A 23,106-nucleotide genomic window follows, 5' to 3' on the forward strand; every position below is an offset into this window, starting at 1 on the left:
AGATCACATCCACACCACACATTTAAAGTACTCTTATGCCTCTTTAAAAGTCATGGCTTCCACCAAAGAATCCTGGGAACTGTAGTTTTTAAGGGGGGTGAGAGTTGTTAGGAGACACCTGTTTCTTTCACATTTCCCAGAGATGTTTAACAATCAGTCCTTCTTCCTAGGGAACTCAGGTATGTACCTTTCAACTGCATCATCAACATCATCATTATCATCATCACATTTATATTTATTAGGTGTTTTTTTCCCCAAACAGAAAACTCAAAGTGACTTACAACTCACAAGTGACTTGCATACGATGCAATGGCACCTACTTTCTCCCTTAAGTTACCTTTGCCTGGAATTATTCAGCAAAATAAATGTGCTGGCTTTGCTTTATTTCCACTTACAGCTATTGGTTTTATTAGGGCAGGCACCTGGGAGATGCATGTCTCCAAAAGAATCCAACTGTGATTTATGAATTGGCCATCAGCAGTTATTATGCCGTCCACTGCCATTCTAATAAATTCTCTGCATCTTCTTTAGCAGCTTGTTTTACTCTCCTTTACTGATACCATGGTCTTCACAAAACCGGCACATCAGTTATAGTAATTGCATTCAGAGTGGCTAGCGGGGCCTGATGACAAGCTGTGCAAGGCTGGCTGGGGATCACAGGCTATCAGGGGGTCCAAGAAAGAGGAGGGTGCATGTTAAGTTGATACCTAGGTAGATTTCCCCAGGCATTCATCATTTTTGAAGTGATGTTTATAAAATTGTGGTGGGTGGGAGAATAAATGTAAACCAAGGCCGAAATGATCTTGGCTCTTATTAGCACAGTTTTTAGGTTCAAATCAAAGCTTTGTTCCATTTGTTTAATTTGATTTTAAGGTACTGTAGCTGAAATATCAAAGATATCTATCTGGACTCCACTGCCAGAAGTATGTATTTGAATGCCTGTTACTGGGAATTGCAAGTGGGGAGAGACTCGGAGAATACTTTTGCACTCAGGGTCTGCTTTTGGGCTTCTCATAGGCATCTGGCTGGCCACTGTGTGAACAGGATACTGGACTAGATGGTCCATTGGCCTGATCTACCAGGGCTCTTCTGATGTTCTTATTTCATCTCTCTCTCAAATATTGGACCATGACTAACCCCCATTTTGTTCCATATTCTTCACTTCCACGCAGCTGTATAATGGAAATAGAAAGTGCTATAAACTCCTTGGTATACTTGCATGGGAGTTAACAAAAGAAAGACAACAAACACTAGGTTGTCTTCTTTTGGAGTGACTTTCTGCTATAGTATAAATCTAGCGCTCCATATATGTGAGGAGGTCTCTTGTGCACTCAGATCTGGGAAAACAAAAGGATTTTGGACTCTCACTGCACGTTCCAAGGACCTCCAGGTGCTTGTTAAAAGATAACATGATGATTTTTTACTTATTCCTTAACTGTCATACCATGGAGCTTGAGCACATGGTAAGGTTGCCACAGACAGGCTTGGTGGCAGCAAACAGCCAGGTTGGGCACTTGCTGAGGACCCCTGGCACTGAGAGGGGCCCCTGGGGCTGGGTGGGTGTAGCTCCTACTCTGCAGTCTGTGCTAGCATCAGGTCATGGAGCATGCACCCTGCAACCCAATGCTGGTGCAGATCATGGAGCGGCAGCCACCCTCCCAGGCCACTGGCTGTGCAATTTTTTGCAGCGCCTTGGTATTGTGTCAGCATGCTGCATGCGCATGCTTGCCAGCATCCAAGATGGTGGCAGGCATGTCAATGTGGCAGGAGCATCAACATCTTGGGTGATGGCAGGCATGTGCCCACAATGTGCTAATCTGCTGATGTGGCCGGGCCTATTGAGCCCCTGATGGTGGCATTAGTGCAGTCGCCACTGCTGCCGCTGCCACTGCCACCACCACTGCTGCTGAGGGCCCCTGCAGGGTACCCAAGGGCCCATGGCAGTCTGGTGCCAGCCCTGGCCACAGAGATCCTCCTGACAATGTCCTCCAAGATTAGTGTTATTACATTGGGAATTCCTACACCCACTCCTGTACCAATCAGAAACATGGAATTTCTTGGGAATAGTCCATTCCTGCTTTTTTTTAATGGTTTTGGCATGATCCAGTCATACTATTGCAATTTTATTTCATAATTTAGAGCCAATCTACCTGCTACATTAAACACGTAGTCTGGTGCTGCCATGGTCACCCAGTCAGGATTGGAACTACAGTAAGAAAGGATTTTTATAATCCCTTTCCCCTGCACTGTGGTGCCAATGAACCATCCCACTGAACCCCTGAAGCTTCTATTTGTGTTTGGAAGAAAGCTGCTCTTGGCACCAGCCACAGCCTCCAAAACTGCTGTTTTCAAATTAAGCAATAAATGTGCAGGACAAACGTTGTGTTTAATGCAGCATGTAGTTTGGTCATCAGACTTCTAACTGGATTTTTCTTGAAGCGATCAGTGATTGTTGCTAACAACGACAGCAACAACACCGCATCAGCCAAATATGCCGTTTAGTTATTTATAAATGTATTTCTGTACCACCATATCATAAAATACCAGGATGGTGTGCAACAGTAAAATGTAAAACACCATTAAAAACAGTACAAAATAATCATTAAAGTGATCAGCTAGTCAACAAAGTTCTAAACAGCTGCATAGGCCTGTCGGCATAAAAGGATATTTGAGAGTCACTGAAAATATATTCAGAGAAGGGCCTTGTGCTGCTTCTAGGATATGTTTTATGTATGAGCCATCACAGACCTTCCATGGTGATGCAGTTGATTGTGTGGCGAAAGGTGAGTTGTCCAATGTGGCTGTACATGGATGCAGCCTCTGCAGATCCTGTGATTGTGGCAATTCAAAAAATGCAATTGCAGATATGGTTGCTGGGGTGTCTTTTTTGTGTGGGGTTTTTTAAAAGCCTGGTTCTATTTGTTTTGTTTCATTTCAATTGTTTGTTTATCACACAATTAACATTTCCCTACATGAGTTCAGCACTGCAACTGTTCACGTGTAGGTGAACCTAACTGTGAAATCCAGCTTTCAGACTTTGGAACATCTATAGTGGGAGAAAATTCTATAGTTGTGGATTAGTCACTGCCAACTTTCTTTTTGAATAGATCTGATGCACTGGTACTACAGATAGAAAGTGTTTTTAGCCTGTCTCTGAGAGCACAGTGAAACACAGAAGATCCCATAAACAAAGCTCCTAACATATAAATTAACCCACAATGATTCAGCAGCAAGAGGGTGTACCTGGAATTCTTAATGGTTATTAGAGTTGAGCCAAGGTGTGTTTTGCAAATATTTTAGTCCTTGGTGAAGCACACACCTTTGTGTGTGTGAGCATATTCCCACTGTGAAGACAAGTGGGTATATGGAGCAGAGCGTGGATGGATAGAGATGTGTTGCACATCTAACCTGCATTTAAATGGAATGCACATCCCCATCCACATTTTGGCCCAGCTAGTCATGTATAACAATATATGACTAGAGCTTGATCAGGGCAAATGTTTTACATGCAGCACTAGCAGGCAATGAAACTGTTCAATGCAATGCTAAGACAGGATTTATTTATTTCAACTAGGGGTGGAAGGATTTCTCCGTTTTGGTTCTCTTGGTTTCTCATTTTTCCAATCATAAATTCATTTCTTCACATTTCTGCAGTGATTTGCAGATTATTATTTTTTTTAAAAAATCCTCATGAAAATTCTGCAGCATTTTAGTGTATTTCTCCTAATCTACATTTTTGCAAGCAATTTCCCCTAATATAATGCATCTTTGTATGCTATTTTCATACATTTTATGCACACTTTCCCCCTAATATATGCATGTTTTGTAAACATTGGTTGGAAAACTGCATTACAATATTCAGGTAAGTGTGAAATTTGAAGGAAGGCTGTTTCTATTTAGGATTGCCAGGTCTCCAGTTTTCGCCTGCAGACTCTGGATTTTTGGGGTGCTCTCCGGGTCTCTGGGTGAGCCAGCTTAATTTCCAGACTCAGCTTTCATTTTAAAAAAAAGTTTCTAGGTGGTCTGCTTCATGAGATAAACACCAAAACGTCAGCTGCCTCCCCGCAACTTTAGTTAATGAGCTCGTAGCTGGTTGCTGTAACCCCGCCCTTTCAGGTTTGTAGCCAATAAGTAAAGTCAGGGTTGTGATTGACAAGGCAATAGCTAGACCCCTTTGCAAGTCAGAAAACTCCTCCCCGCCAGTGGCGTACCAAGGGCGAAGCGGTGGAAGCGGTCTGCCCTAGGTGCAGGCAATAGGGGTGGCAGCAAACAACAGAGCGGTTCCCTCGGGGCTCTGGTGGCTCTTTTCAGTGGCAGAGGCGGGAATGTCTCCACAGCGGCCCCATGGCTGGCTGGCTGGCTACGAGGAAGGGGGCCGGCGGTGCAGCTCACGTCCTGTGCCTGCGGGGCTGCACCAGAGGCTCCTCCATGGTGTCCCTCACCTCCTTCTCCCCTTCCCTGCCTGCCCCAACAGAGGCAGCCCTCGGGCCGGCAGAGTGAGGCAAGTGCCACGCTCCGTGCCGGGACGGGGAGAGTGGGAATGCGCCAGGCCCCTCCCTCCCTCCAGCGAGGCAGGTGCTTTGGCAGCCAGACTCGTTCACCACCTGCCCACCTGTCTGTTCAGCAGCACCCCTGGCCACCAGATGAGAGGGCTGTTGCGCTGCTCCTTGGCGCTGCTTGTGAGCATCCCTACGGGCATCTGGTTGGCCATGAGACAACAGCGGGGCAGGCTAGGTGGTGCTGCTGGCCTGATCCAGCTTCAGGGCTCTTTCACATTCCCCGCAAACAAGCGGGGTGACCTCAACGGCGCGGCCACCACTCACTGCCCTGCCCTTGTCACCGTTTCCCAGCACACCCCTAGCCTTGCTTCCTTGCAGCCTCTCCTCAGAGGGCTCCTCTTACAGCTGCTGCAGCCTGCCTGTACCAGCAGATATGGTGAGGGCCTCCCACTCGGCTTCTGTGGAGCCCCCACAGCCAGTGGCAGTCTACTTCTGTGTCACATCTGGTCTGGGGGGGAGGGGCTGCGGCCATTATTATTATTCATTTCATTTCATGATTATTACTGAAAATAATTTTGTTGTGTAGAGGAGGGGGTGTTAAAAAATGATCCGCTTCGGGTGTCAAATACGCTAGGTGTGCCACTGCCCCCTGCTTATCTGAACATCTCATAAATTTACATAGCTATCAGGTTTTTCTCTCTCTTGTGTGCAGGAGTCAAACAAGTTTAAATTTTCCTGGATTGTTGAAGAGGGCAGTGTTTCTGAAAACTTTCCCAATATGAAGCTTTAATCCAGTACTTGCTTTTCTGGGAGTAAAGCTGCAATGCTAATCCCACATACCCAGAGTAAACCCCACTGAATTCAATAGGACATACTTTTGAGTAGACATGGTTAGGATTGTGCTGTAAATCGACGGGACTTTTGAGTGAACAGCAAAGAATTGTGTTTGTGTTGTGAATCTTTCTCTCCCCCTGGAATCCTATTTTTAAAGCAATTAGGCAGGGCTTACTTAGGTATCACTGCTTTTATTATATTGGAAACTAATACTGATTTTTTTAAAAAAAATGTTCTGCAACCAGCAACTGGTTTTGACAATAAACTATTATATGGGGTGTATGTATTTTTAAATCTCCAGTGTGTGTGTGTGTGGGGGGGGGGAGTCTTTCCAACAACCCTGTAAAGTAAAGTTTCAGAATGGAAACCAAGGCAGCACACAATAATAAATCCCTTTTAAAAGTCTGTGTCTGTTTTGCAATTGCTCTTTAATATGTTTTTAAACCTTCTTTTATAAAAATATGTTTTAAAGCTTTTAAAATGTTTTTAAATATGTTTTGTTTTAATATGTTTTAATAGTGGTTTTGTTTTAATATATGTTAAAGTCTGTTTTTATGATGTGTTGAAGTGTTTTTAGTGCTTTTGTTTGCTGCCCTGGGCTCCTACTGGGAGAAAGGGTGGGATATAACAATAACAACAATAACAACAACAAAAAATTCAATAACCATAAAACAAGTATAAACAGTTGCAAAATGGTGGTATGATTCTGAATTTTTGGGTTGGGTGAATGAAGTTCCTTATCACTTGAGGTTGCAGTTCTCTGCACACTTTCCTGGTTGAGTAAGCCCCATTGAATACACTGGAACTTGCTTCTGGGTAAACAAACATAGGATTGCACTATAAACATCTTTACAGGTTGTGTGAGTAATAAACATGTTTGATAGTCATGCTTATATAAATATTTTTTCATATTATGTCCTGATAGGTATCTGATTTCACACTATGGTTGTACATCATTATTTCCTCTACATTTTAATTGTGCCCTTCTTCCTTGGGGTGGTCATGGTTCCCCTCTGTTGTTTTCACCCTGAGGGGCAGATTAGGCTGAGAGATGGTGAGTAGCCCATGGTCACCCAGTAAACTTTATAACTCATTTCCATTTAAAAAATAATTAAAATGATTTACATGCAGGCAAAGTTGATTAAGTAGATCCACACAATATGTTTAAAGCACATCCAACTTACATTTAAAGTGCATGACTTCCCCTAAAGAATCCTGTGAAGTGTAGTTTCCCCTTCACAGTTATAGTTCCCACCACCCTTAACAAAGTACAGTTCCTATGATTCTGTGTGATTCATGTGTTTCCAATATGTGTGGAATGAGCTTTAAATGAATGGTGTGGATCTGCACTAGGTATGATGTGAATTGAAAAGAACAATTTTAAATACATCTTTTTTAAACAGGGTAGTAGGGCATATGCTTTGCATGCAAAGGTCCAAAACTCAATTTCTGGAAAAGACTATTGCCTGGAATCCTGGAGAGCCAATGCTAGTCCATGTGATCAGTACGCGGCTATATGGCACCAAATGGCCTGAGTAGGCATAAGACAGATTCCTTTGTTCCTAGAAATGTAAAGAGACCCAAGGGCCACAGTGACTCTAAAATTTATTTATGTATTTTAATTACAACATTTATATGCCACTTTATTGTAAAAAATCTCAAAGCAGTTTACAGAAAGAATTAAAACAATAAAATTATTGACAAAAACAGTTAAACACAGGTATTTAAAATATTCAAAATAATAAAACCAACAATGAGTTAAAAATAGATAAAAACATAATAGCTTCTACATGCCTGGGTAAGCTTGCCTAAACAAAACTGTTTTAGCAGGTGTCAAAAGGAATACAATGAAGCACCTGCTAATGTCAATAGGCAGGGAGTTCCAAAGTGTAGGTGCTGCCACACTAAAGAACTGAGTTCTTACAAGAGCAGCACAAGTACTAAGTGGCACCCACAACATGGAAAGCACACCTTGAACTTGGCCTGGTAGCAAATCAGCAACCAGTGCAGATTTCAGAGAAGAGGTATTGTGTGCTGATAGGGTCTTACTCATGTCTAGGGTTGCCAGGCTCAGGGCCTGATCCTGTATCTTTAGGAGAAGAGAAAATCAGCCAAGTGCAGGTGTTCGTGCAACACTGTAATGAGAAAAACCACAAGGTAGAATTCTCCCTTCCCCCTGCACAGTTTTTAAAGATAAGACCTCTTGGTTGCCAAGCCCAGCCTGTTAAAAGGTAGTGGTAGGGCATTCCAGGCAGAGGGCTGCCAACCCTACTTGGATATGGATATATTTGCAGAGGATCCCTAGTCAAGCTTTACCAACAACACAATCCAAACCATATCTATTGAGAAGTAAGTCCTATTGAGTTTTATGGGGCTTAGTCCCTTTGTAAGTGTGTTTAGAATTGCAGCCTTCAGGGGCATCCATCTTTACTCCTGAGTGCTCCCATCTAACATCTCCACAACACTAGGCTCCTTTGTCCCTACAGTGGCCTTCTGGTGACTAACCTGGCCTGAGGACACTTAAGCCGTTTTTGCCAGAAGCAAGTTGGCTAGATTAAATGTTCCCTACCCAGGCTCCATCTTTTAGCTAAGATTTCTATCTTAATTTTCAATTAGAGAAAGGTTTTTGTTTGAATTGTATGTGCCAAGCAACTGTGGTTGATGCTTAATGTATCATGGTTAGTGACATCACTCGCCCCCCCGCATGTCATCACTTGGGCCCGCCCCATGACATCATTCAGGCCTGCCCCTATGACATCACTAGGGCCCGCCCCTATGACGTCAGTTGGGCCCGACCCCGAAATTTCACTGTTTGGGATGGTTCTGACTTGGGAACCCTAACTCTCATATTACTTTGGAAAGTGTGAATTTGATAGGTTCGACTTTAAATGCAAACTGAACTGAATTTGTCCCCCATTCTTAATGTCAACCCAGTTGCTTGAGCAATAAGGATGCTATCCATCCCTTGACGCATGAGGACAACAGAAGGAACTGGTTTGCCTTCAGTGATATCCTCATGTAACCAGGTCTGATTGGCTGTGTGATGCCATAACATTGTCATTTTCAACACATGATACTTGACTGCCTGAGATCATGGAGTGAAAAAGCAGTTACCAGGGTGTTTTTTTAAATAAGTGCTAATGTGGTAGAAGATATTGGGGGGGGGGAATGGTTGCAAACAGGTGTTGAAATAAAATACTCAGAACGCATGGAAATTAGAGGGCTCTTATAAACATTTCATGGCAATTTCTGCAGTGAAAAGTGAACTGCACAAAAAATATGTGCAGTGGTAACCCCTGTGGATTATTGGTTTGGACAAATGCAAGTGGAAAATTTAAGGATGAGGAAGAGAGAGAGCTGGAGAGAAAAGGAGCTCTATTGCCAGGGAACAAGATTTAGGCCCTTGTCACCTTGAATTAGGTAATGGGATTTTAATTTATGCATGTAGGAGGAAATTCGTTTTAGTGGCTTTATTTATTTGTATTTATCTTGCATTTTATTGAGGGCTTTAAAGTTTTGTTTATGGGAACCCCTGATCTTCTTATCCTGCACTTTTCTGCAAACAATTTCTGCACTGGTGCCTTGTTATATGCATGGAATTTGGGGAATTATTATATCCTGAAGACGTATTCTGTTCTGTTGGGATATGTTGTAGTGTCGTTGACATTTTTGCTGCCTGATTGACACTTCCAAAATCTTAATATATGCAATTGTGTTTGCATTGTTCAGTTACAAAGTAGTCCTGTGTTGGGCACCAAATTTGTACCAATCTCTTGGGTTCTATGGGGTTACTTTGTAAATGAATAACACAAACACAATTATATATATTTTTACAGGTACATCCCTTTCTGTAAGGTTTTACAGGCACATCCACTGGGCCTAGCCAATAATCCATAGGGATTACATAGTGCTAGTTGCAATGCCTATGGCCTGCCAGTCCTTGATGATGTAGATGTTGAGGGTGGGTTTAGTTTGTTATGTATGTATTATTACATTTGTATTCCATCTTTCCTCCAAGGAGCTTGAGGTGGTGTATGTGGTTCTTCTTCATCTCCATTTTATCCTCACATCAACCCTGTGAGTTAGGTTAGGTTAGGTTGAGAGATTGTGGCTTGGCATCCATTTGGTCATGGTTGACAGCAGTACAGTGCTTTACTTGCCTAGCTATATCCCCCTCCAGCTTGTCCCTGTCTATTTTTAATGAAGCATTAAAAAAAATAAAAACACGATAATCATAGTGTGGATTAAAATCAGTTGGATTTACACATGAATACCTGGATGCAAGATTTCAGTCATCAGTATACCTCAAAAGGTTCTAGGTTAAAATAGGTGCCCTTTCTTCTTGCCAGTGTGTGAGTTAACAATGCTCTCCAAACAGTCCTGTGGAGGATTAAAATTCATCTCTTTCTCCCCCTATTTCATCCCTGGATTATTCCCATTTCGTTTTGAGAAACGATCACTTAGTACAAGGGAACATGTTGATTTCCTCTTTATGGTTATTGCATTTTCTGTTCCTAAATCAGGAATTAATTTGGCTTTATTGGGTCCCTTGGTACTTTTCTGTTTAATAGCCAAGTATATCAGGGATGTGTAATCTAATGAACAATGCCACATTTAGGCAGAAAAAGGAAGCGATAACTGTAGCTTCCCTCTCTTGCCTGCAGAGCCTTGAGGAACCCCCTCCCCTAATCTTCATCCAACCTCTTATTTGAGACACACTGGCACTTACAGATAATGCTGGCATTGATTAATACCTATAGTGGTTAGCAAGTTTCTGGGATCTGAAAACAAAACAAAAGGGCTGGAAGAGGCCTGGTCTTGTCTTGCCCAGCACCAGTACACAATTGCTTACCTTTTTGTGCATTTCACTAGGATCTCATCCTAGTGGAGCTCAAGGTACTGCTTTAAACCTCAAAACCTCTGTGCTCACAATGGGAGGTAGAGTTGAGGGAACAAGGAGTCAGCATACTGAGCTGGGCTGGAAACTGAAAATGATTTTATTGAAGAATGAGCTGGCAACAGTTTGGTATCAAGAGATTTGGAACCAGCCTGGCCAATGGGAGTTGTAATCCAATAACATCTGGAGAGCATGAGGTTGGGGAAGGCTGTATTAACTAATAAAAAAATCAGGGGTGGGGAACCTTAGCTCTCTAGATGTTGTTGGGGTACAACTCCCATCAGCCTTGACCATGGCCATGATGGTTGGAGCTCATGGTAGTTGTAGTTCAGCAGCATCTGGAGGATCAAAGGTTTTCCATCTCTGGCCTAAACATTCTGTGTGAGAGGGTAAAAAGGTAGAGAGGCCTCGTGATTGGCTCCTGATGAGCACCTGAACTCACCTTGGCAGATGAGAAACTGGCAGGGGCCTCCATGTCCTCACTCCAGCACCTGGCATGTGAGATCTGGTTAGTATTCATTGTACGGCATGTAAGGTTGATCTTTGTTTAAATGCTGTTTGCTGGACTTTCCTGGTTCCTTTCTGGGGATTTCAGTCCAGTATCTTTCAGGGTCATGGATCTTTTCAGTAGCAAGTTGGGTTGTTAAGCCCTTTGTTAACCAGAGATACGGGTAAAGTAGAGCGCGGTGGCAAATCAAAGCACAGCCATGGAAACCTCTTGCTGAATGACAGTTCCTCCCCCTGTTCCTCTTATATGACTGGTTGGCAGTTCTGAAACTACAGATGTTTCTAAGGAGGAAGCTGAGCTATAAATCACTGGTGGTGTTTACCCCTGCAATCTTGTCTCTTGTTCATGTTAGAAGTGACAGTTTAATAAGTCTGTTTGCTTAAGGCCAGGGGGCTTTGAAACCTCTGAGGACAACGTGACCAAAGCTGAAGCTGAACACAAATACCTTTCGCCAGTAACTTTGCTTTGGCTGGAAGTTTTAAAGGACATAATAGCCAGCCAAAAAGAGTAGCTCAGTGGTGTTTAAGCAATTATTGTGGGGTGATGCATTCACCTTGGGAAAACTCTCAGAGTGAAGACAGATGGGGAGTTTAGGTCTGGTGGAAGTAGTTTCAACACAGCTTTGCTACAGGCTGTTTTCAGGGCCAGCGCATGTGAAATGCCTCTCTACACTAGGGATGGGATCCATTGGCCGGTGCTGGTTCCAAAACATTCTGCCGACCTAATAGGCTGGTATAGATTCGAGTTCCTTCTTTGTCTGCTAAGTGCTGCTTTTACCAGTCCATTTTTTTCTCCTTGTGAAAAATATTGATATTAATATCAATATTTTAAAAGGTAATATTAATAATTTTAAAAGAAATATCAGTATTGTGAAAGGAAAAAAGTGATTAATGAAAGGCAATATTGATATAATTATCATTCTTAATAATGATACTTTAGAGGCAGATTTTAAATAGCAGGAGAAAATCGCTACATAAAAATCTGATCCACAACTAGAGAATAACAGCAATTCAACTCAGGGGAAGTCAGCATAAGTTGTGCTGGAGCAAGAGAAGCCAGCATAAAGTTCCGCCACACCCAATTGCCACTCAGGAGCCTCTGGGTGGGCTGAACGCTGGGCCAGGGACCAGAAAGTAAAAGCCTGCTCTCCCAAATACCCCTACTGAAGAGCAAGCCTTCTCCAGTGACCTGTATTTATGTTCTTAGACCAACCTTTTTCCTGGCATAGCTTTTGCCTGAATTGGAATCATAACCGTGCCTACCGTGTGGTGGTGAGGGCGGTGAAGGAGGCCCACTTCTCTGCCTCCATCACATCCTCAAGTAACTGTCCAGTGGAGCTTTTCCGTATTCGCAGGGGTCTGTTGACATCAACTCCAGGAAATGGAGTTTTAGACCCTTCGGAGGCCCACTGTGAATTGTTTGCAAGGCACTTTGAGGGTAAAGTTGCTCGCCTCTGTAGCAGTCTTGATGCCCCATCCACATCTACTGTAGCTCCCAATGAGGTGTCCAGTGCAACGTCTGCTGCAACTTCTTGGGAACAGTTTCAGGTGATGCAGCCTGATGATGTAGACAAGGTGCTTGCGATGATGCGGCCAGCAACGTGTCCTCATGACCCTTGCCCTTCTTGGTGTATTAAAGCTTGCCTGAAAGAGGCAGTGATCCAACTGCTCCTGAAAAAATTACCGACTGGTCGCAAATACCCCCTTCTTAGGTGATTGAGAGGGTTGTGGCGCAGCAATTGCAAGTACTCTTTGATGAAACAGATTATCTTGACCCATCCCAGTCTGTGTTCAGGCCTGGTTATGGGACTGAATTGGCCTTGGTTGCCCTTTATTGGGAGGAGGACAGGGGAGTGCAATCCTGTTACTCTTACTTGATCTCTCAGTGGCTTTTGATACCATTGACCATGGTATCCTTATGGGCCGACTAGGTGAGATAGGTATTGGAGGTACTGTTTTACCGTGGTTTCGATCCTACCAATGAGGTCATTTTCAGGGAATAGCAGAGAATAGCATTGGGTGATTGTCTTTCTGCCTCCTGGCAGTTGTGCTGTGGAGTGCCGCAGGGTACCATCTTGTCTCCCATGCTGTTTAACATCTATATGAAGCCCTTGGGAGCAGTCATCAGAAGATTTGGGATGAGGTGTCAGCAGTATGCTGACGACACCCAGCTCTATTTCTCTGTAACATCTGAATCAGGAAAGGCCATGCAAGCCCTGGACCACTGCCTGGACTCAGTGGTGGGCTGGATAAGGGCCAATAAACTGAGTCTGAATCCTAGCAAGACGGAGGCGTTGTGGGTTGGTGGTTCCTGAGTTCAGATAATTGGTCAGTTGCCTGCTTTGGATGGGGTCGTACTCCCTCTGAAAGAGCAGGTCCATAGTCTGGGGGTGCTCCTGGATCCATCTTTGTCACTAGCAGCCCAGGTGACCTCAGTGGCTAGGAGTGCCTTTTACCAGCTTTGGCTGGTAAGACAGCTGCGGCCATTTCTGGACTGGGATAGCCTGAACACTGTTGTTCATGCAATGGTAACCTCCAGGCTGGATTACTGTAATGCTGTATGTGGGGCTGCTCTTGAGTTTGGTCTGGAAGCTGCAGGTGGTGCAAAATGTGGCAGCGAGACTGCTCACTGGAACAGGTTATTGCCAACATGTCGCTCCTCTACTAAAAGAATTGCACTGGCTACCTATTAGCTACTGGGCTAAGTTTAAGGTTCTAGTTTTGGTGTATACAGCTTGGGACCAGGATATCTGAAAAACCATCATATCTCTTATATACCTAGTCGATCACTGTGCTCTGCAGGCGAGGGCCTCTTGCAGATACCATCTTAATAGGAGGTCTGTTCTGCACAACTTAGGAAATGGACCTTTAGTATGGTGGCACCTACCTTGTGGAATTCCCTCCCCTTAAATATTAGGCAGGCGCAATCTCTGTTGTCTTTTCGGCATCTGTTGAAGACGTTCCTCTTTCAACAAGCCTTTTAAGTTGAGACCTTATCCCAGTCTGCTTCTGTTGGAATTACTTTTTAATATGTTTTTAAACTTTTTTTAATGTGTTTAACCTTTTTAAAATATGTTTTGAAAGCTTTAAAAATGTTTTTAAAGATGTTTTGTTTAAATGTATTTTAACGTCTGTTTTTATGATGTTTTGAAGTGTTTTTAGTGTTTTTGTTTGCCGTCCTGGGCTCCTGTTGGGAGGAAGGGCAGAATATAAATCAAATAATAAATTAATTAATTAATATGGCCTAAGTCCCCTCACCTCAGCCCCTCCCTTGACACACCCCTTTGGGGGGGGTCTTATGCTTGCTTACGCTGGCTCCACTTGAGCCAGTCTCAGCTGAGGCAGGCTGAGGGATTTACGCCGGTGTAGCCTGACTGAGGCGGGACACAGCCAGCACAGCCAATTCCCCTCGGTCCAGTGTAAATGCACGTTGGATTGTGCCCTAAGTGAATTAATGGAAAATTTGGTACTAAATTTAAACGGGGTGGAATTCTAACCCATCCCTAATCTACAACGTTTTTTCATGCTGAGGGTCACATTATCCCAGTGGCAATCTGTTGGAAACACATTCCTGCAGTGAGTGGGGCCAGACCTATATGCAATCACACACCCTTAAACTAATACACCAAATCATACACACAGCGAACTATTTCCCAGGGAAACAGAGGCATATATTTAATTGTTAATAACTCCACTCAAGTTTTTCCATATACTTTTTAAAAAGGATTTTTTTAGGGGGGAGCTCTCAACCACCTTTTATCTGTGCAAAGAGCAAAAATAATTCAGTAAACCCAGTAAAAGAATGCAAATAATATCAGTGCACAGCTGAACTGCCCAAGCTCTGTCATACAGCTATTCAAAGACTTGAACTTCAAAATGCAATTGCATCCCCCAAACTGCATGCATGCAATTACAAAGTGCATGGACACTTTTTTTAGAAAAAGATGTGCAAGGAACACAAACCTGTTCTGTTAAGACTTTTTGTCCTCTGATTTGATCTTTTCCACAATGCCCTCCCCTCCCAATCATGGAATTCAATTCCATGTGAGATCAAGTAAAAACACTATCCCTCATAAATTTTAATCGGGCCTTAAAAAATCTATGTTTTTATCATGATGTTTAGGGGCTAATTAAAATCTGTAAATTGGATGTTATTTTCATGCTGTCTGGGTTGTTTTATTGTATGGCATGTTGGCCTATGCTGGGCTTGGATGGAAATGATTTCAACGTTTAATTCTTTTGTTGTTGGATTGTAAACTACTTTGAGGGGTATTTTTACATAAAGAGTAATCTAAAAGGCTATTAATTAATTAATTGTCTTCTTGCAGCCCACCTGCTTGTAAAGGATGAAACTGCAATTACACTCTTTGTACATCAAAGCACTATCCCCCGCTCAAATGCTTCCTCCTGAACAGCTGGTGGGTGAACAGAATTGCTTGGAGATATTCTTTGGGAAACAGTTCATAAATGGAATCAAATAAATAAATTACTTTTGACAGTTTACATGTAGGGTGCTAACTGCATAAAATTATTGGCTATTCATAAGAAGACAGTGCTTTAAATTTCTATACCATGAGTAACACTGAAGTTGTACTTGCAATCATGTGTCTCTATGCATGAAGTCTATAAGCTTTCCTAATCAAATAAAAGAGAATATCATGCTTTAATGCTGGGATCTGTTTGGTTCTCTGAAAGCCCCAAAGTTACAAATGCTATTTTCTTTCTGGATGAATAAATGGTCATTATGCAGAACTCTCCCCCCTTTTCCAGTGATCTGATCTTCTGAAGTATGACAACTAGATGATCAGGCCATCTCAGATACTCTCCAACTTTCCACCCTACACTTTTTAGCTGAAGAATGAGAAGCAGCAGCAGCTAATTTTAGTTCCTAACAAGCACCGAGAGCGTTCTCATACAGATAGGATCAAATGCTGACACGTTTTATCTATTTGCCTGTTAGAAATGGTCAATATCAAACAAGCTAATCTGGGGAAAGTGATGAAGCATTGATCTTTTGGGGCTTATCAAACTTGCAGAATAAAGTTGGCTTGGTGAAAACAGGTTTATTCTTTTTTAAAAAAATGAGCAACAGTAAAAGAGAAAGGTGGAAGCAAAACATTTTGTTTGCTTCTTTTTATGCATAAATAAAATGCCTTCTTAAACTGTTGCGAAGTAGATACATCATCATAATAAAAAAGAGCACTCTGCCCCCACATTGACTCCAGATAAAAACACCTGTTGAGTTTGATACATTTAGCAGCTGTCTCTTAGGGCCCATCCATACCACTGTATAATCTGCAATGTAATTCCCTTGTGTCCTCATTAATTCACTGTTGTCAATATGATTTTGCATGCTATTATGAATTTCCACATTGATAAATCCACATTTGGCATACCACTGAAAAACCGATAAGCTTCGCTGTATCAATTGTCAATTGCATTATAGTTCCTTTGCTCAGATGCATTGCTGCAGATCTTCCAGTGTAGGCAGTCCACAGGCATTCCTCCATCATTGGTCCATGCTCCCTTCTTCCTTAAAGCCAGTTACATTTCAGGTACTGAATTAGGCTCTTTCTGGGTTGTACTCTGGTCTTGTATTCTGCAAATTTTGTGATCACATGAAAAACAATTAACAACCACTGAAGTAATGGAAAACACAACCTCTAATATAAAAAAATAGAACACACTTTTTATTATGAGGGGAAAATATGTTTTTGAAGGGTTCACGTGGTTTTTTTTAACATTTAAATTTGATTTTCATAAGCTTCGGCTGACAAACTGTTTTATGTGCAGCTAAAGAAATGCTATTTCAGTTCTGCACAGTTCTTGTGGGGGCCGGAAGAACGTAAAACACAGACACGACATGGACCAGTGGACTTATAGGGAAAGAGTGACAGGCAGAATTTAGTGAAAAATTATTATAACTTTAAAATTCCATGCCACCCGCATGGATGCATAAACTCCGTAGTTTTTAATATGGCAAACCAATAACAGACAGCTCAGATGTGGATTCTCAGATGACAAATCAAATAATGAAACTGTGGCTTTTCATGGTAGGTATTGATGGGCCTGTGACGTCCTTCCCCGCCTGTGACCACTAGTGATGTCTTACCACTGTCAGGCCCACCTTATGATGTGCAGCCCACCTCTGGTCACCCCCAGTCAGGAGCGTCAGGTTTATTTTTACCTTTCACCACACTAGCATAGATCTCAAAAGATCCCCCTGCTAGGCCACACTACCCAACACTCTGTATCCCTTATTTTTTATTTTATTTATTTATTTGATTTAATTTATATACCGCCCTAAGCCCGGAGGCTCTCTGGGCGGTGTACATAAAAGATAAAACAAGCACAGTGTATAAATCTAATAAATACAATAAATCAAGAACCAAAAACAAACAAACAATAAAAAACCAACAACAACCAAGATACAAAATAATAGTGAAATACTGTTAAAATACACTTTAAAATGCCTGGGAGTATAAAAAGGTTTTCACCTGGCGCCGAAAAGATAGTAGCGTCGGCGCCAGGCGCACCTCATCAGAAACACTGTTCCACAGTTCGGGGGCCACCACTGAAAAGGCCCTAGTTCTAGTCACCACCCTCCGAGCTTCTCGATGGGATGGCACTCAGAGGAGGGCCTTAGATGTTGAGCGCAGTGTACGGGTAGGTTCATATTGGGAGAGGCGTTCCCTATAGACTGTGCCTTAGTCTCTGCCTGGCTATCTCGATACCTTGTGTCTATGGGTATAGGTAATTCCCAACCCCCCCCTGCAGCCTCTTGCACTGAAGCTTACAGCCCTGGGTTTCTCTGTGGTACTGGATACAATATCTTTTCCTCCGCCGCTGCCACCATTCAATACAATTACTGTTCAGCCTTGGTTACTCTGCCATCCCCCCTGGATTGTGTATCCGAGCTGAAGAATCAGGCTTTTAGTAAACCAATAAATATTTATTAAGCATTAGAAATAACAAGATTACTTAAGACTTTGTTGACAAGCGTATGGTTTCATATATGTTCTCTTATGTACTTTACTTCTTAATAATTGCCTCAGAACTCCTATTTCACTCTCTCAACAGCCACCTTATACTCTCCACACCAACCTCTCCAACACACCACCACAAAACACCACCTTCCGATTCAACTGCCATCCTCTCATTTATACTTCCAGCCATTCAAACGCTCAGCCAATCATCCAGCATTCTACAGCCCATGTACTCCCGCTCCTCACTCACTCCACTTACCATATGTCTTATATTATACCAGCACTTACCATATTTACATTGCAAATCAGGAACATCACAGGGCCCTTAGTTTCAAAACCTGGAGACTTGCACAAGTGGTGTCCTGTGTGCAGTGTGTGTTGGTCTGTTCATCCCTTCTGAACAGACAGGAATGGAGTTGGGTATAAAATACCCATCACTCTAAACAAGAATGAATGAATGAATCTTTATTTTTACCCCACCCTTTTTCCAAAACTGGAACTCAGGGCGGCTTACAAATAAAAACTACACATAGGTAAAAAAACATACAAAAATATACAATTAAAATAGAATTAAACTATTTGCAACATTAAAACCATGAAACATACACTTAAGATACTAAGACAATTTAAAACATTAAGAATAGGACCATAGAACAATACAACAGAACTTATGAGGCCCTATCTTAAACATGCCTCATTCCTTTTCAAAAAATCAGATCTGTCTGAATTACACTGTGAATTGATTTATTTAAATTAGTCAAAACTCAAGTGAAAACATTTATACCAGGAAAAAAAGTCCATATAGAGACTTGGGCTGATTAAGCAATCTGAAACAATTTTTAAAAACCACTTAATGTCCTCATGAAGGAAAGCCCTAAGGCATATTATATACCATTGCTGTAACTTCCAGCTGACAGCAGAGTTGGTGCAATGTAACTCAGGCACATTTTTTTAATAAAGAGATTGTCCTTGACCAGAATGTAATGTATTTAGTTAGTGTGCTACCTCACTCTTTCCCTGTCCATCTATTTTAATTGCTTTACCCATAACTGTGTAAAATTGGTGTCTTGGTTTGCAACCATTTACCTTCATTTTTATTTCAGTTTGATCACAGTACTCTCAACACTTGGTTCAAGTGAGTTTTCTCTTAATTGACTGCTGGATCTTTATCTTCATGGAATCAAAACTATATTTGTTATTCTTCACTAAAGGTGGATACATCAGTCTATTTCTATTCTGTGGGTCACTTTCACATATGTTCATTCTGTACCATTTCCACACCAGTTTTTAAAATATTTCAGTTTCTCATTTTTCCAAATCTTCAATTCAGTTCTCCACAGTTCTGTGATCCACACCATCTGGGAATAATAATAATAATAATAAAATTTTATTTCTAGGCTGCCTATCTGGCCGAATTAACGGCCACTCTAGGCGGTGTACATAGACTAAAATATAACATAGAGTAAAATATAACATATAATACAAAACAAAACCCCAGTAGTCTATAGACATCCCGAGCAGCAGGTTCACGCACACATACACACACACGGTCTCTGGCCCCTTCAGCAGTTGCTGCTTTTGTAGCTGGAGAGAGACAGGGCCCCGCCCTTCCAGGCCAGGTGGAAATCAGCCAGAAATGCAGGGAGCAGGTCTTGCAGAAACTCACACAGGTAGATGGTCTCTGGCCCCTTCAGCAGTTGCTGCTTTTGTAGCTGGAGAGAGACAGGGCCCCGCCCTTCCGGGCCAGGTGGAAATCAGCCAGAAATGCAGGGAGCAGGTCTTGCAGAAACTCACACAGGTAGATGGTCTCTGGCCCCTTCAGCAGTTGCTGCTTTTGTAGCTGGAGAGAGACAGGGCCCCGCCCTTCCAGGCCAGGTGGAAATCAGCCAGAAATGCAGGGAGCAGGTCTTGCAGAAACTCACACAGGTAGATGGTCTCTGGCCCCTTCAGCAGTTGCTGCTTTTGTAGCTGGAGAGAGACAGGGCCCCGCCCTTCCGGGCCAGGTGGAAATCAGCCAGAAATGCAGGGAGCAGGTCTTGCAGAAACTCACACAGGTAGATGGTCTCTGGCCCCTTCAGCAGTTGCTGCTTTTGTAGCTGGAGAGAGACAGGGCCCCGCCCTTCCAGGCCAGGTGGAAATCAACCAGAAATGCAGGGAGCAGGTCTTGCAGAAACTCACACAGGTAGATGGTCTCTGGCCCCTTCAGCAGTTGCTGCTTTTGTAGCTGGAGAGAGACAGGGCCCCGCCCTTCCGGGCCAGGTGGAAATCAGCCAGAAATGCAGGGAGCAGGTCTTGCAGAAACTCACACAGGTAGATGGTCTCTGGCCCCTTCAGCAGTTGCTGCTTTTGTAGCTGGAGAGAGACAGGGCCCCGCCCTTCCGGGCCAGGTGGAAATCAGCCAGAAATGCAGGGAGCAGGTCTTGCAGAAACTCACACAGGTAGATGGTGTATGAAGATGGGGAAGTATGAATCTGGTTGGCCCACCTAAAAATGAGGATCAAACAAAGTCATCAAGCATCCCTACTCACTGCTAATGGATCTATATGGCCAGATCTATACTCTGGGGCAAAACTGGATGGCTGTTCTGCTTCCCCACAATAAAAAGACCTTCCAGCTGGTAATACTAGTCCACATTAGCTTAACAAGGATGTCTAGAAAAGATGTGCCCATTGACCACTTTTGTAGAGTTATTAAGTAACCTTTGGATTTGGGTGTCCTCCTTCTGGCATTGTCTTGATAGATAATGAATTCAGCTGCTAGCAGCCAACCTTCCTCTTTTCTTTGTTGACCTTCCTGCTTGCTGAAAAAAGTAGACTCCACTGTAGCTACTCAGCGAAACTAAACTGAAAGTGAATCCTGCTCAAGTTGTCTTTGCTGACACTGCCTATTACTGCTTAGTTGCTTCTTCTCAGGGCTGACTAGATGTTATCTGAGCCAACACGTTCCCAAACCTGCAGGAAGCTTTACGTTTTTAAAGAGTTTTGGTTAATCTGGGAATACATTCGTGAGCCATATAAAGGCCCCACTTACTTTAAGAGACAACTTGATGATCTGCATTAATAGAGAAGAGGAGTAAGCCCCAAGTACATCCACTGAAATTAAGACATATTTAATTAAACTGATAATATGGTAATTCCCATAGGACCATGAGGTAAAGATGACGTAATATGTTATAAATCCAACAGGTAAATTCATATGGGAACTTTTATGGGAAACTAGTGATCCAAGTAACTATTTCTGGATTAATCTATCAACAGTATCTAATTTTGTTGTTGTTGTTGAACCATAAAATATGTCATATTATCACCAATTTTTGTTCTGTGTAATATTCCCATTTTTGTGTACTCATAACATCTTTTTTTTTTTTTTTAAATAAAGCTGTGAGGGCAAACCTGATGTCAATGGAAGACATTTCCATTTATATAAACATGCTACTGTAATTTTACTTTATTTCTTCAGAATTACAGCTTAGATTCTTATTTGCTTGAACTAGCTGCGTTGAGCAGTAACCACATATGTACAGCAATTTTATGGGCTTATCTGTGAGCATATCATCTAGTCATTTGGCTCTTCTGCTCATAGAAAGTAAAATGTTTTTAAGATTTAGTTGCTCTTGATTATAGAAATAATCCTTCTCTTTTTGACAGGTGTTGAGCTGGATTCTTTTTCTTAATAGGTAGCCAGATTGAGTTGTTTATTCATTGTGTTTGGGGGGAAAATGTATTTCTTGCATGGACTAAGGCACAATAAATTATAGCCACAGATTTCCATCTTTAATAGGGTCATAAAGAATCTCTCTTTTTTGTTTTCTTTCACTCATACATCAACTACTGACATGGCATTCTATGGAAAATCCTTTTAGCAAATATGCCCATCTTGAGGAGGCAATCAAACAAGCCCTAAAGTGCATTATTTTGAGAGCAATCAGCACTGAAAGCAATGTATTATTTTTGATATTTTTCTATTAAGGCACAAACAGGTTAGTGCTGGAGATGATGTATATAGACAAAGGTGCTACATTTGCCATTAGTGACTGTAGGTTGATCTTATGCTAATCAGCTCTACCATTTACTCTCGGCCCAACTAGTCCAGCCTTCCCCAACCTGGTGCACTCCAGATGTTTTGGACTACAACTCCGATGATCTCTGACCATTAGCTATGCTGGCTGAGGCTGATGGGAGTTGTAGTCCAAATTATCTGGAGGGTACCAGGTTGGAGAAGGCAGACCTAGAACTATTATCACATTGGAGCCTCATGGAAACACCAGGAATTAATTTATGAACTTGGGAAATAAGGAGGGTCTATGTTAACTCCTTGTGATATCAAGCTGTCTATTAAAATCTAAAGAATGCTTATGCCAGGTGCCAGACTCTGGTGATGGTATATTTGTTCTCAAGTTCACTTCTCTAACCCCAACTCTGATTCACAAAATTATTTTTGAGGTGGATGAGTCAGCAACAAGTGACCTTTCAGTATTTCTGCGGTAGCATGTTATTTTGAAACAGATTCCACTTGGTAAGTTTCCCCGTTATTTTTTAACATTTCTCAGGGAGCGCTACCTGCGTGGGAAAGGGGGCTTTTTTTTACAAAATATTTTTCACATGTGAAGATTGAGAGGAAAATTCATCTTGTAGTGATCCATTCTTGTGAAGTGGTTCTCAAAATCATGAATGAGATTTGAGAAGGGGCCTTAGCTCAGCAGTGAAACACAAGGATCTTAGGTAGTAGAGCTGGCAGGGCTTCCATCAAATCACCCTAAAGAACCTTTGGGCCTTGGGGCAAGATGCAAATAAATCATTCTATCTGAACAGGACTTTCAGAAGACATCTTGGTGCTGGCAGGGATGACAGTTGAATCTGACTTCAGAAGAGGTGACAGCATTGTCCATGGCACCTGATGGCAGCAGTGTCATTTACAGGTTGCAGGGCACCTCACTCATGTAACTTGTCTCCTGTTTGTTGCCTGCTCAGATAAATGCAGTGCTGTAGCAGTGGTGCCAATGTGCCTCGTGTGAGCAGAGCAATGCATGCAGACACGCAGTGCTGACTGGAATGTGTGGCCCAGTCTGGCGCTCTCTCTGCCTTCTTGCTCAGTTAGGGTCCTTTCCCAAGAACACTGGGAGAAGAAGACTAGATGACATAGTCACCCATCCACAAGTATGTATTGCTGCCTTTGAGGCCCCAGCTGAGGGAAAAGAGCTGGAGAGGCTCAGGAGGAATTGCTAGAGGGAGGTGGTGACCCTCCCAACATCTGCTACTCTTAGAGTGCCATTGATAGTCAAACTACACAGTACACAGTTAGAAGGATGAATGTCTGGTTTAGGATAAGGCCATGCCTTATTGCACAGATAAATATGATAATTGTCTCATTTATTTTCCCCTTA

The 23,106-nt window shown here is 42.4% G+C and overlaps 1 protein-coding gene and 1 long non-coding RNA gene across 2 annotated transcripts in view; one reads left to right on the top strand and one right to left on the bottom strand.

Moving 5' to 3' along the window:
• NRXN3 (neurexin 3) overlaps positions 1 to 23,106 on the top strand; it is a 1,913,991-nt gene that overhangs the window by 342,721 nt on the left and 1,548,164 nt on the right. The window lies entirely within an intron of this gene.
• LOC133377568 (uncharacterized) lies at positions 15,899 to 19,803 on the bottom strand. The gene is made up of 4 exons (XR_009760736.1): positions 19,390 to 19,803; positions 18,810 to 19,081; positions 18,012 to 18,162; positions 15,899 to 16,336 (listed from the first exon to the last, which is right to left on the bottom strand). It is a non-coding gene; the product is annotated as an uncharacterized LOC133377568 (long non-coding RNA).

Source organism: Rhineura floridana, chromosome 2, assembly GCF_030035675.1.
Source record: "Rhineura floridana isolate rRhiFlo1 chromosome 2, rRhiFlo1.hap2, whole genome shotgun sequence".
NCBI classification, from domain to species: domain Eukaryota; kingdom Metazoa; phylum Chordata; class Lepidosauria; order Squamata; family Rhineuridae; genus Rhineura; species Rhineura floridana.